Below are 13,978 nucleotides of genomic sequence, written 5' to 3'. Positions count from 1 at the left end.
TCTCTACCTATCATAAAAGTTGTCTTTTAAGACATTTTTAATATTATCTTTCATATTTAAACCAAACTACTTCGAAGCCACAAGATGCCTGTTCTGACATCTCCATTTAAACAAATACAAGTACTTGCCCTGCTCAGCATAGTGTATACAGACATTTATGTTTGCCCAAGGTTGTTATGAGGAAGACTAACGAGTGTTTGGCATTCTATAGCATCTGAGTTTCCTTGTATAGGTTGATCCCTTCAGAGCAGGTAGTGGCTGACAGACATCCAAGAGCTGCTCCATGTGCATGGGCCACTTTACAGCACACGGGCCAGGGAGAACACTTAAGCTTAAAAATGGTTGAGCAGTGGCTGGTCTTGTGATGGAACCACAAAGACCTACAGCACTGAGTTGGTATTCTGGGAGAAGAGATGGTTTGACTCTTCTAGAATTTCCTGCATTCCTCTCTAAAGCAGGAGCAGAAGCCAGGGAGGAAAGTACAACTCAGGATCTCCACTAGGTCCCTATTCTAGCACCAGTGGTGCTAGATACTTAGGGTACAATGCAAAGACACACATTAGTTCTAAAGGGAAGGATTTAATTTTTTGCAGGACTTGTCTGGATACATAATTCATTCAGTGGACCAACAATCAGGTCCACTGAAAAAATGTAAAATATCTTTTAATATAAACTCATTGCTTGCTCTGAACTTAAATCTTTGCCTGAGCTCTGATTTCCACAGTGATTTTAAATGTGAGGTTTGAAGAGTCTGCATTTTCTAAAAGGACAGATTGTAGGCCACAGATTAAGAAATTATTATAGACATCTGAGTCAAGATTCTTTCCACTTAATTTTTTTAAGACATACAGCTCTGTGCAAATTCACAATCTTCTGACAGTCTCTCTGATCAAAATCTCTACTACTCCTCCAGTACATTTTCCTCTGCCTATTCCCCACTCCTCCCTGTATCCTAAGGCCAAATTATGCAAATAAATGTCTTGGGTTTTATGACATAGACACTCTTGAGAAATATTAACCCAAAGTCATATTAAGTTTTTCTTGCTTCAAGTTCCCTGACAAACTTGACAGAGTAGTTTTTCAAAAACCTCACTAAGATACAAGTTATCTTCCAAACAAGTGCTAATGCCTAATAAGGCAAAGACAAAACAATTCTATGATTTTCTACAGAGAATTGTGCAAGTCATGCCTTTTAATGATCATTAAAGTTTTTTTAATTATCTTTAATTCTGAAAGGGTCTGTTTGAGCATGTAGAGGCAGTAAAACTTTTCATTTAAACTCCCTAATAGAGGAAAATTGTCAATTACGATGTATGAAGTCAGGGGTGCCTGATTCACTAGACCTTAATGTTCAAAGGAAAAGGCATGTCCTAAATCCAGACAGATTAAAAGCAAAGAAAATCCTAAGCCAGCACCCTACTGAGAAACTACAGAAGACCAAAGGACTTGTCAATATTTGCTGGGCTATATATACCCTCCTGATTTTGTTGTGCAAATCACTGATATAAATTCACAACCCTTATCAGACATACACATGAAAATATGTGTTTGCACACACGCCTACATATGTATACATATACAGCTACTTGGAGAAAAAATCAGGCCAACAGAGCTACCAGGGATTTGGGTAAGAAATTAGAAAGAAACTAAATGTCATACAACAATTATAACTTTGACTTCTTTAGAGATACAATGCTGCTGAATTGAGCATTTGTGTTACCTACTGTAGCCCTCATATTGCTATGGTTGCAAAACTGGTTTTCTTTTAAAGGTAGTTTGACTTCCTGAAAGGACTTTCCATCCCAGCCTTTACTCAGTGAGTGGCCCTGCTGAAACCAGTTTAATCTGTATTTGCAAAACAGAGCAAGACCATGTTTCAGTGCTGAAACTAAGACATACCTGCCCAGAGAACCTGATCCTGCATGAAAACAGCTTAGTTAGGAACAATGAAGCCACTAACACAGCAGAGGCAAGAAGTTCTCACCTGAGAAGGATTAGTAGGAAATCACAGGAAAAAGGTTTTGAAAATCCATTCCTAATGTCCTAATGCCCAAGGTATGAAACTATTGTATAATGTAATCAAGACCTTTAAGAGTAGCAACCAAAGACCCTTGATATGCTCTGATTCAATTGCAATCAGCAATCTGTTATATAAGTCAGGACAGAATGCCATAAAAGTTACCTTCGACCTTAAATGTAGTTGAACTCTAGTGACCTATTATGGGCATTTGTTTTTCTCTCAATCTCTATTAGCAAGAGGAAATATATTTCAGGTTATCTGTATTTCTTCTGAGCAATTTTTTTCAATTCCTACCTGCCTACCTCATCAAAACTGCCCCTGCCTTCTACTTATCAGAACACACAAGATACTTTCCAGGACACAGAAGGACTGCAGTGAAAAGAGTACTGAAGTAAATTCAAATTGCATGTCTCATTCCTGATGGTCATTATTACTTTAATATTTCATTGTGGAGTTAATATTCTGTCTGATCACTGTCAGCTGGGAATGTATATTTACCATACCAGCAGTGTTGTTAGGGTAAAGAGAAAAGATTTATCACTCTTTCAAGATAAAGGTCATGAGGTTTTGGGTTGGGGAATTTCGTTGGAGGGTTTTAATTTTTTGAGACAAACAAATTTGTCTCATCATATAAAAAAAATAAGTCAATAATAACAATTCTTTTTCCTCATTAGTTCTTCACTAACAACATCACTGTGATGTTTTCTCGGATACTTCACTTGCATTAGAGCAATTTTGTTGTTTTTCCAATCCCAAAGCAGAACAATAATGACAGTAGCATCCAAAAGAGTTTCTTGTAATTGCCTAAATTGTACAGCACCTTACCAGGATGTTAGTAAAACAGCCAAAGAATTTCACATTATAAAACTGGGCATATCATCTGATTTAGCAATTTTGAGCACATTTTCAGACTAGTCAGAGTTTATAAGCTTTCCCAACTCTAGTTTAGCCAAAAGTCTTTCATGGACCATCTGGTTCTAATGAAACAAAACTAGAATATTTGGTGTCTTTTTCACTATGTTACATTAAATTAAAGCTTAAAACATCAGTAAAGCAAAATCCATTCTTTTTATATTATGTTTTTTAAATTAAACATTAAGTATTTTGGCTAAGCAAATGTGTTTATTTTAGTAAAACTGTACAGCATATACTGTATGATACAGTCAGCAGAATCCTTAGTTCACTTACTCTTGGATATTCCTGGTCCATAGCCCACTGAGGCAAAAGGAAGTGTTTCCATTGACATCAATGGGCTCTAAATGAGGTTCCTGCTGTGAGTAACACCACATCCTTACTCATCCTAAAACGTGAATGAGGTTTCAATACTTCCCCTGAGAGAAAAGGTTCAAATTATGCTTACAGTAGCTCTTCCTAAATTATGTCATAAAAGGACCCAACTGTGCATCCCATACACACTTGGTAACCCAGCTGAAATTCAGTGAAATCAAAATATTAATGTCATAAGAGGTTTTATAGTGGAAAGGCATTGTGAGCTATATACTTTTTGTATATACTCTGTCTGGCTATAAATTGGCACTTTCGGTGCAACTTCCACAGGTGCCTGCAAGACTGTACCTTCCAGCAGCTGTGTAACAGCAATGGAGTTTGAGAATCCCACCCTAAATGTGGCTTATCACTTCTGAGTTCAGCCACAACAGGTTACAATTCCCTGCATACCACCATCAGTCTTAAAAGTTTGTTCTGCATGTGGAAACACAGAAAATTATTTCAGAAGATGTGTAGGAGAACAGTCAATTTTTAATATCAAAAGTGCCTAGTTCTGTAGACTCAAAGAGGAAAATCAAGCAATCAAGAATGTCAACCAGCCACTGCCTGAAGAAGCTGCAACTTTCCACAACTCAGCTAAGGTCAACTGACAGCAAATATGATTTCTTACTTATGAAACCAGTTTGTTTTACTGTAGCAAGTGGCTATCATCTTTTTTCTCTCTATATTTTTCTTTGCAGTTGCTATCACTACAACCCTCATTGCAGAGATTCATCCCTCTTCCTACTATTGGGTAGGAAACCCAATAGTAAACACCCCAGACACAAATATCACAGAGGCTGACAAAGATGCAGATAGTGTTCAAAGGGCTATCACAGCCTGTCCTGTTCTATTCACCCCCTCCAATCCAATTATGCTGGTAAGGTAGACTTCATTTTGTTTCCTCCTTCTGTTTTTTTCTCCTTTCTCTTTGATAGTTTTCAGGTTATAATTACCAAATAGCTAGAAGAAATAGTTCTAGCCCTGAATTCCTTAAAAAGTCTCCTAAACAGAAGTTTTTCTGCAGGAAGAAAGGGCTGAGAGAGGACTGCATGAATTGGCCCATACGGAGTTACATGCTAACTGTTGTTATTGTTCTCAGAGAGTGCATTTAAGGTTTTGGGAACAAACAATAAAACGAACAGCTGAACAATTTTAATCATGGCCCAGTTCCTAGTTACAATTATTTTTAAGCTGTCTCACCATTAGCTAGACTCTGATTATTTTTTTTTCCCAATGAAAAAGTAAATCATGTAAAACTTAAAGAAATACTGGCTTTAAATGACAGGAAAAGTAAAAAACAGATTAAAATAGATTCTGAAATGTAGCATGCTATGACTTGTGCTATTAGCCCTGCATTTTTGTATGAGTAACACATGATTTTTAAAATATTCCATTCTCTATATTCCTCATATACTAGCCAGTTCTCTAGGAAAATATGCTTTCCTAGATAAGTTGAAAGAGTGGCCTCTGAACTATAAGACTAGACAGAGAATATCAGATTTTGACCACAGACATGTCTGAACAAAACTAGAATTCATGCTCATATGAAAGGCATATTTCATGCATTCTGTATTTCAAAACGCTGCAGCAGGGACACATCAAATCAGAGAAAGATGACAGCTCACACAAGGAAATGGGAACGGGAGAATAGGATGGCACAAGGACGTGAAGACATTTGGAGAGACTACTGACCAAGAATATCCTTTTAAGATCCCCTCTTCATTCATTTAAGGCCTGATTCAATTACTTCCACTGGAGTCAACAGGAAGACTTGTGGTCTTCAGTGTCTGTTATTGCGGCTTATTACTTGTGTTACAGTAGCACACTGAATATTCAATTAAGTTCAAGCACTGTAATACCAGGTGCTACACAAACACCCACAGTGGCATAATCCCTTTTTACCAGTGCTTGCATCAAGCAAGACCTTGAATCATGTAGGGGGGAAAAATACAGAAAAAAAAAAAAAAAAAAAAAAAAAAAAAGGGGGAAAGAATCCAGAGGGAGCCCAAGGGATTTAAACTGGATTACAAAAAGAGTCAGCAGCAAAGCAAGACTGGTTGCCTGCCCTTTTTATTAACCCTTTCTGCCTGTTGGTGAATTTTGGGCTAAACCCACACCACACAATATGAATGATAATTGAGTGAATTTAGTAAAATGCTTACCTGTTAAATAAAGTGAACTGCCACTGTCTTTCTGTTCAAGGAGATTCCTTGAGTACTGCAGATACACTGCTGTAAAAATACTTAGTTTGCAGAAGGCAGGAAGCACAAGTGTTCCACTTGCAACTCTTGTTTTTCATAAGAATTCTGCAGGAAAATGTCATAAACAGAAACACAGAATTACTCCAGAGGTTACCCATTTCCACCCAGCCCACAGTACAGCAGGATCAGTTATAATCATGTCATTCCTAACAGCTGTTTGTCTCATCTCTTGATGGATGCTCCAAGCTAACAGTAAGCAATCTGTTCCAGCACTTCACCTCCCTTGCCATTAGAACTGTTTTCCTTTCTTCTAATCAGAACCTTTCTTGTCACAGTTGATGCTATTAGTTCTTCTCCCACTATGTCCTCTCTTAGGTCTTCTCTTCTTTAGGTTAATCAACCCAAACACTTTCAGATCTGTCCTTAAAATCGTCTTGTCAACTAGTATTCAGCTTCAGACCCACTGTTACCTTAGTGATTTTCTACAGCTTCTACTTGGGTTATCCATTCTGCATTTACACAGTTGATTACTCCTGGCTAAGTGCAATAACTCCTATTTGTCTGTCAAACAATCTCTGAACTTCATTGCTAAATGCATTTTTGAATTCTAATTATTGTCTTTAGTGCATATAGAGTTAGTGCCAACAGCAAACTTTATAAGCCTATTCAATACCATCATAAAGACACTACTTAAAACCTTGAATGCTGGGAGGCCTCAACTGATACTCATCCAATACATTAAAGAACTACTAAAAATTAGTATTTAGATGCACTTAGTAAGCCTCTTTTTCACCCACTGCACCGCAGGTTAATTGAGAATATTTGCCTTGATTCTCATTAGAATGCTATATAAAGCAATATTAAAAGAGCTTACTACAATCTGCACAGACTTGCTAATTCTGCTGTATCCAGGGTCTGCTGCTCTGTTGTGGATTGGCTTGACCCAGACAACTGATGCAATTTGTTACTGATTGTTCTTCACACATTGGGTGCCGTCGTCTGTGTATTCTACATGTTTAAATTCAGGTTGTCTGCAATTTCTCCAGAATTTGGAGGGAAATTGTATTTATATTGATCAGTCTGTTCTTTCTAACATTTATTTCCCCTACTTTCCAAACCTAGTAACTACCTTTTTCCTTTTTCTCACCTATCGTCAGTGAGTCATCAATTTTTCTGAGCCTCACTTTCTTTAAAAATCTCTAAAGGTGTTACATAAATTCCAGACAATCTGAAACCATTAAGTTAGTTAAATATCATGCAGTTAAAACCTGCAACTTCGTGAAAATACACAGAGAAGCATGAAGGTTCATTTTGCAATTTCCTGAGTTTTTAAGTGTTTTATTTCGGAATTTTAATTGCCCCTTCAACAAAACCTTTCTCCCCTTTTTGAACAATTGGTGGAAATGGCTGGTTATTTTTAGCAGCATGTGTTATTTATTGCCTAGGAACAAAGCTGGATCATTCACATACAGATTTAGTCTTATGGCTATGAGGAATAAATGTCGTGTTTGGATTCTCTGATGACTAAAAAACATTATTTCACATCTTTCCTTCCCAAAAACTCTGCAGAAATATCAGTGAAATGTGGCAGCTGAACTGATTAAACCTATTCCACAGAGCTATCTATCCCAGACACAAAATAATGTCACAGAATCACAGAATCAATTCATTTGGAAAAGACCTTGGAGTTCATCAAGTCCAACCTATGACCTATCAACACCTTATCAACTAAACCACCCATGGCACTAAGTGCCACGTGCCACATCCAGTCTTTAAGCACCAATTCTTTTAGGTGGCAAATAAAAATCTTCAAACACAGTTCAGAGTGGTTTTTTTGCACAGTCAGACATCAGACTTTGCACATTGACTTCAGCCAGAGCCAGGTCAGATTCAAAAATGGCAATGCCCTCCATCTACTGTCTTTCCTCTCAATCAAATTCAAAGCCAAGATTAATCTAAGTATACTCTTAAGCAAATGAAAGTGTTGCTTACACCCTTGCATACAGTCTTCACACCAGCTTACTACTAAATTCCATGAATGTGCAATTATGAGAGTCCTACCTACTTTGGCAACATAATACACACATTGAAAGTGGAAAAAGAATCAGCAGAAATAGTCATAATAATCCTTAACTTCATCTCATAGTCAGCTCCCTTTCCAGCCTACATTCAATGTGGAGAGAGTAATTAACAAGTCATTTATTTCTCTGTGACTCTATACTTCCAATAATTTTAAAAAACACAAAAGAGTTAATTGTGAAAACTTAAATAATTTTCAAACTGCATAATAAGGATGCTACATGAGAATATTTAGGTGGAATTGACTCATTTAATTTAGTCAACTGTTGATAAACATGTGTCTAATGATTCCAATGTCTATGAATCTCCTGCCCATTAACCACAACCCTTCAATGCAAGGCCAAAACTACTTAAGAGCATCCTGTAAGTACAGTTGTTTTCAAAATAAGAGATTATGGAATAAACTCTGGACAGAAGGACAAACCTATAAACAATTCAGATGATTTTTTATACAAAGATTGGCTGGAATATCAAACAAACTGCCAAAAGTTTTTCAGCCAGCAGTTAAAGTGACTTGAGTACATTAATTCAAGAAAAAGTTGGATTATGCTTTGGAAAAGAAGGAAATACTACAGTACAGCAGCCACTAGCTTTCCCCCCCTTTTTTTTTTTTTTTTTTTTTTTCCTTTTTTTTTTTTTTTTTTTTTTTACAGCTGGGATTATGGTTAGACTGTTCCACTTTAGTTAACAAATATACTACAATTAGCAAACTTTCTTCTTTCATTTTCTGTAATCTGCAAGAAAGTTTCCCATGGTTTTACAAGGCTGACCAGTTGGTTCCTTTTGCAAGACTACATTTGTATCTCTACTTGCTGAAGTAAACATGCCTCTTTTTTTTGGCTTAAGAATGCCTAGCAGCACTTTAAAAAGAAATTTGAGCCTGAAAAAACAGATGAGAAAGACCAGATAAAGTAGAACATCTTAACGAGTAGATAATTCAATAGATACCTGGAGAACAGAAAAATTGAAACAAAGAGCATCTTCATTTGTTACATGTTCTGTCATGTTCCACCCTTTTGTGGTCATCAGGACTTATCACACAGCAGGAAAAACAATTAGATCCAGGATAAATAGTTCAGGGAAAAGAGCAACAATATGAAAAGTCAAATGCAAATTCATTCTTCATCAAACTTTTATGTCATAATAAAACTGATAAAAATTGTTTTTGTTGGCAAAGTGATCACTAACTTTGCCAGAAAGTTAAAACACTAAGATAATCACCAACCCAGGAAAGAAGAAAAAGAAAAAGCAGGGGAAAAGAAAAAAAAGACTTCACAGAGCTTCAAATTTTTGTTGGGAAATAGAAGACTCCTTGGAGGAATCTTGATTCCTGGGATCAGTAAAGTCCTGTCATTCACTCATGCTGTCCTCCTGGTGCTACAAACAGGAGTAAATGCAGAAGTCGTCAGAATCCTGAAGGTTGGGTAACTTGATTGCAGTGACCATGAAATGGTAGAATTCAGGATCCTGAGAAGACAGAATCAGGCAAGAAGCAGAATCACAGCATTAGACTTCAGAAGAGCAGATCTGGCCTGATTAAGAACTAGTTCAGGAAGAATCCTGTGGGAGAGTCCTGGAGCAAAGAGGAGTCCAGGATAGAGGGTTAATTTTCAAAGATCACCTCTTCTATGCTGCCAAACTGTCTGTCCCCACATGCAGGAGCTCAAGCAAAAGTGGCAAGAAGCCTGAATGGATGAAAAGGGTGGTCCTGAAAAAACTCAACCACAAAGAGAAAGCATACAGGATGTAGAAAGAGAGGCAAGTGAACCTAGCGAGAATACAAAGGCAGTGTTTAATCACACAGAGATTAAATTAGGAAAGCCAAAGCCCACCAGCAGCTGAAGGATGGGAAAGGGAACGAGAAAAGCCTCTTCAAGTACAGTGGCAGCAAAAGGAAAACCAGGAGAAAAGTGGGCCAGCTGCTGAAAGATACAGGGTACATCAAAAAGGCCAACTCACTCTTCTTGATATAAGAAAGACCTTTTTCATTTTTCATTTTCATAAGAACAGTCACTGGAACAACCTCCTAAAGGGTGCAGTGGAGACCCCATCTTTTGGATGGAGCTTTTCAAGATACAAGTGAACAGGGTGCTAGATAATCTCCTCTAGACTCCCTTTTCTGCAAAATGTTGGACCATGTATGTTCTCACAAGGTCACCCTCAACATGTGTTGTTCCGTGGTTCTCTGATTTTGTGATTCTATGATTTTATATTCAATGCCCTCTTTACCCTAATCTTTAGTAGGAAAGAGGTTTACCATGATGAATCCCAGACCCTAAACACCAGTGGGAAAGTCAAGACCAAGGATTACTCTTCCACCAAGGGTAATAAATATCAGGAAACAGTTAACCAAATTGGACACCCATGAGTCCATGGGACTTTGTAAGATGCACACATTTGTGTTGGCCAATGTCATTGGGAGACAATTCTCAATTATCTCTGAACTTATGGTGCTCAGAACAGGTTTCTACATGGGAAGAATTCTGATTCCTGTATTCAAGAAGAGCAAGAATGAGATATTGGAGAACTACAGACCAGTCAGCCTCACCTCGGTCCATGGCAAGGTGCTGAAGCCAATCTTGGAAGCCATTTCCAAACATACTCAGGACAAAAAGTGAGAGACCCTTGTCAGTATGGATTGAGGAAGAGGAAATCACCTCTTCTATGATAAGATTAGTCTGGTGGACAAGCAGTGGATGTAATTTATTTGACTTTGGAAGGGCTTTTGACACTATCTCCAATACCATTCTTACAGAACATGAATATGAGTTAAATAAGTGGAGAGGTGGGCTGGCAACCAGCTAAACGGCTCAAAGTGCTGCAGTCAGTGCTAGGAGGTCCAGATGAAAACAGAATCCTTCTTACTACACCTACACTAATTAGTAAATAAGCCAGAATGAGAATAGAATGTCTGTCAGGTAGCTGCAATGTGACATCATCAGATGAAGTTCTACATGCTGGAGGCAAAATGTATCGGGTTTAAATTAAGACAGAGGGTAGATTTACTAGAAAGCTTTTGTTTTCTTGATTCAAACATTTATAATTTTAGACCAGCAGCTAGAGTTCATATTTTGTAATTATAAATTATGGCTGGATGAAACTTGTCTGGGCTTGCCCTTTATTTCATTCCTAGTTACATTCCCTTAGTCTTTGAGGAACAAGTAGCCAAATTAGGAAGTCCTCTTACAAAATGGTTTACAAGAAAGCAGGGTTATTTCTGCAAACAATGGAAAAGTCCATTTGTTGAATAGCTATTCACAAGAGAGGAAAATAAAATGAGGTTATTTGGGGGAAAAAAAATCATGTCAAAAGGTCTTCACAGTGATGGAGATGCCACAGTGATGTTGTGATTTACCTTGGCATGAGGTAAAAAATTACACACCAAAGCTCCAGAGAGTAAAAGATTCACAGTTGCATGCTCAGGATGTTACCAGAAACAAAGCTGTAGAAGAAAATAAAGATCAAATACTAAATTATGGACAAAGGTCATGGATAAAGGCAGCATTTCTAAAAGAGAAAGCCTGAGATAGTATCTGTAAGCAGTGCTAGTGACAAGGGAGAAAGGGAGAAGAATTGTGCCTGTACATGTTTATTATTGCCAAATAGGCTGAAAAAAATAATCAACATCACTGTTATGGTATTTTCTTTCACTGGACCTAAAGGACAGCAGCAGCGGAATCTGCTGTTTGTGTTAAAGTGTCAGGAGGAGAAAGATCAAAGACATGGAAACATCTGCTTTTAGAAGCCACTTGAAAAATAATTATGCAATAGCCTGTGAAAAACATCTGTTAAAAATGCTGCTGTCCACCCATCAAATAGAAGAAAGACACTTCAAGAAAATATAAGAGAGACCGGAAGACGATCAGGGCTCATTTTTCTCTTGAAACATCCATTACCTCAAACCTAAACAGAAACCCAAAGGTAAGTTTAGCAATAGAAATATATGACAGAAGCAAGCAGCATGATAGATCACTGCCAAACAGATGGTACAACCTGCTATTACATAATCAATACAAATAGAGCCAGAAACCATGCTTAGCAAGTACTCTTTCTGAAGACAAACAAATTGCTTCCTGGGAACTTTCAGCCCTCCCATTCACACAATCTAAGGCCTTCCATTTAGTCAAGAAGTTCTCTGTTCCACAAGAGCAAGACTATTCCAGGTCAGAGCCTCCCTGCCAATCACTCGGAGGAACCTAAGTTCACACCAGACCACTCATTATATGTGATTGATTCAACATCCAAATCTTTCAGGACTACTGAGCCCAATACAGAACTATGTTGACATCATTCTACCTGGCTTTTAAAACATGCTCTCTGTTTACCCCTTTGATGTGCTGTAGACACTCAACAGCTCGTTCAGTACTGGAATACATGTCCTGACACAGGGGATTTATCTAAACCATTTTAATCAGCAGTTTAAGATAGACAGTGCATATGTGCTGTTCCCAGGTTTCTGCTGATTAGCAGAAACTGGCTGAACTATGAGGTTAAACACTCTTCTACCCTGTGCCTACTTTAGCAGAAGTAAAGGAAGAGCTCACATTTTAGTTGTTAAAAAGCAAAAAAAAAGCAACACCTTCCAACTTCTGTGTCAAATAATCAGCATAGCTAACTTAATCTACATATCACATGGCATATTGGTGAGATTCTTCATTGCATGTGGCAGAAAGAGGCTGGGTATGAGACCCTTGCCTCTCTTGTATCCTCAAGGTCATGCTCAAATTCAGTTGCACAAGAAATTCTGCCTTTCCTGCCAAAAGAAAGTCCCCTTGGGCCTCAGAATAGACCCCTCAAATGAACTGTGATGCATTGCTGCATTTGCCTCACAAGTGGATATTTGTCAGTAGGAAGCAAACCACTTGCTACAGATACATATGGTATCTAATATGCTTTGAGATCCTCAGGGGTAAGGAACAAGACACAGTAATGTAAAATATTTTCATATCAGCAAAAGAATTACTTCAAAATATAGTCACTTTGCTGCTTATTTGTCAGAAGAAAATAGAACAGAGGGAGGAGGTGTGGTTTTAAACATGCCCAAAATAACTTTAAAGCAGATTTTTAATCCATAGTAATTTACAGGAATTATATTCTCAAAACAGTGGTTTGTAAGAAGCATCATTGCAGTGTTTTCTGTGGTTATTTTTATAAATAAAGAATTTATATGAAATTTTTTAGGCTCTGTTACTCCCAGTTCTTTCCTGACCTATCAACAGTGCTTAATGCAGACGGTTTAATGATTGTTTTGTTTTCTCTAAATTTTTTTAAAGGAACATTTAGTGAAACCAAAATTCAACCCCAGTCTTCAGGGTTTGGTAAAAAACATCCATGGTTTTCTGCCTAAAAGCATTTACAGATGAGGAGTAAAATGCACTGAGTATGACAGATTTAGGTATTTGTCAAGGAGTGGGAGGGCAGGTGGGAGAAAGCTATGAGTATGTGCTGCTGTCCTCAAGTGTTTCCTTGAAACCCATAGACTCCCAGCAGTGTTCCAAAACAAGATCAGTGTCAGTCTTAAACATTCTCTTGCAGATAGATCTCTCTTCTAAGTCCCATGGAAGAATCCATATTTTGGAGATCTGGGAAGGAAATTTATGAAAGGGAATTCCCTAGGTTAACATGACAATCGAAGAGCTCTGTCTATCACATCACTTTAAATCAACTGGAAAAGAGAAAAGATAGTGAACTATAGTGCCCTTTGAATATTTTGCCCAATTAAACTATGCAAAATTTGGCTCAAGTAAACCATCTTCAAATTCCTCTCTCTTGCAGCTGGAATGCAGTGAAGACATCAACTGAAGAGCAACTTAAATATTTGAACAGAGCACGATACATTCTGGTTTTGTGCTCCAAAGTACATGGAAGTTTATATTATGGAATGAGATTCCCGAATTAGAGCAGGTTTTCCTGTGGCATTTGGGAAGTGTAGCAATTGGCTTCAGTCTAGAATTTCCACAGTTAACATAGGTCAAGTGTGTCAGACCAATTCCCATGTCAGTAGAGCAGCATATGCACGTAAATGCTATATGGTTGCTCCCTGACTGTAAATGATCTAGTAACAGCTCATTACAATGCTGCCACTGACTTCCAGTGCCAGTTAATTTAACAGTCAGTGTAATTTATTCAAAACCTTGGGTACCATGTCATCTGTATTAAAAGCAGAAATTGCCATTTAGTGACAATTTCAGGTTGCCTAGGACGGTGGGGGAAGCAAATAACTATGCTTACTGATATATTTTTGGGGTTTTTTAAGAATAACTAGAAAAGGAAATTCCAGCATCTTGACAGATGTGAAGACTGACCTACACAGAGAAGCTAATTTGGATAACAGTAGAGTATGAATTTAAATGTAAATCTTCCAGATTAACCCCTGAGATAGCAACTTCTGTTACCATTTGTCTTGCAC

At 37.7% G+C, this 13,978-nt stretch overlaps 1 long non-coding RNA gene across 1 annotated transcript in view; it reads right to left on the bottom strand.

Annotated features, from left to right (window-relative positions):
* The window catches only part of LOC120503825, a 37,729-nt gene extending 32,146 nt beyond the window's left edge, over positions 1 to 5,583 (bottom strand). The window contains exon 1 of the long non-coding RNA XR_005627852.1: positions 5,452 to 5,583. This is a non-coding gene — a long non-coding RNA (uncharacterized LOC120503825). The remainder of the gene's footprint in view (positions 1 to 5,451) is intronic.
* Positions 5,584 to 13,978: the final 8,395 nt, after the last annotated feature.

Source organism: Passer montanus, unplaced genomic scaffold, assembly GCF_014805655.1.
Source record: "Passer montanus isolate IOZ18808 unplaced genomic scaffold, ASM1480565v1 scaffold27, whole genome shotgun sequence".
Lineage (NCBI taxonomy): Eukaryota > Metazoa > Chordata > Aves > Passeriformes > Passeridae > Passer > Passer montanus.
Note: the sequence above shows the minus strand (reverse complement) of the source record. Positions and strands in the feature narration are given on the sequence as shown.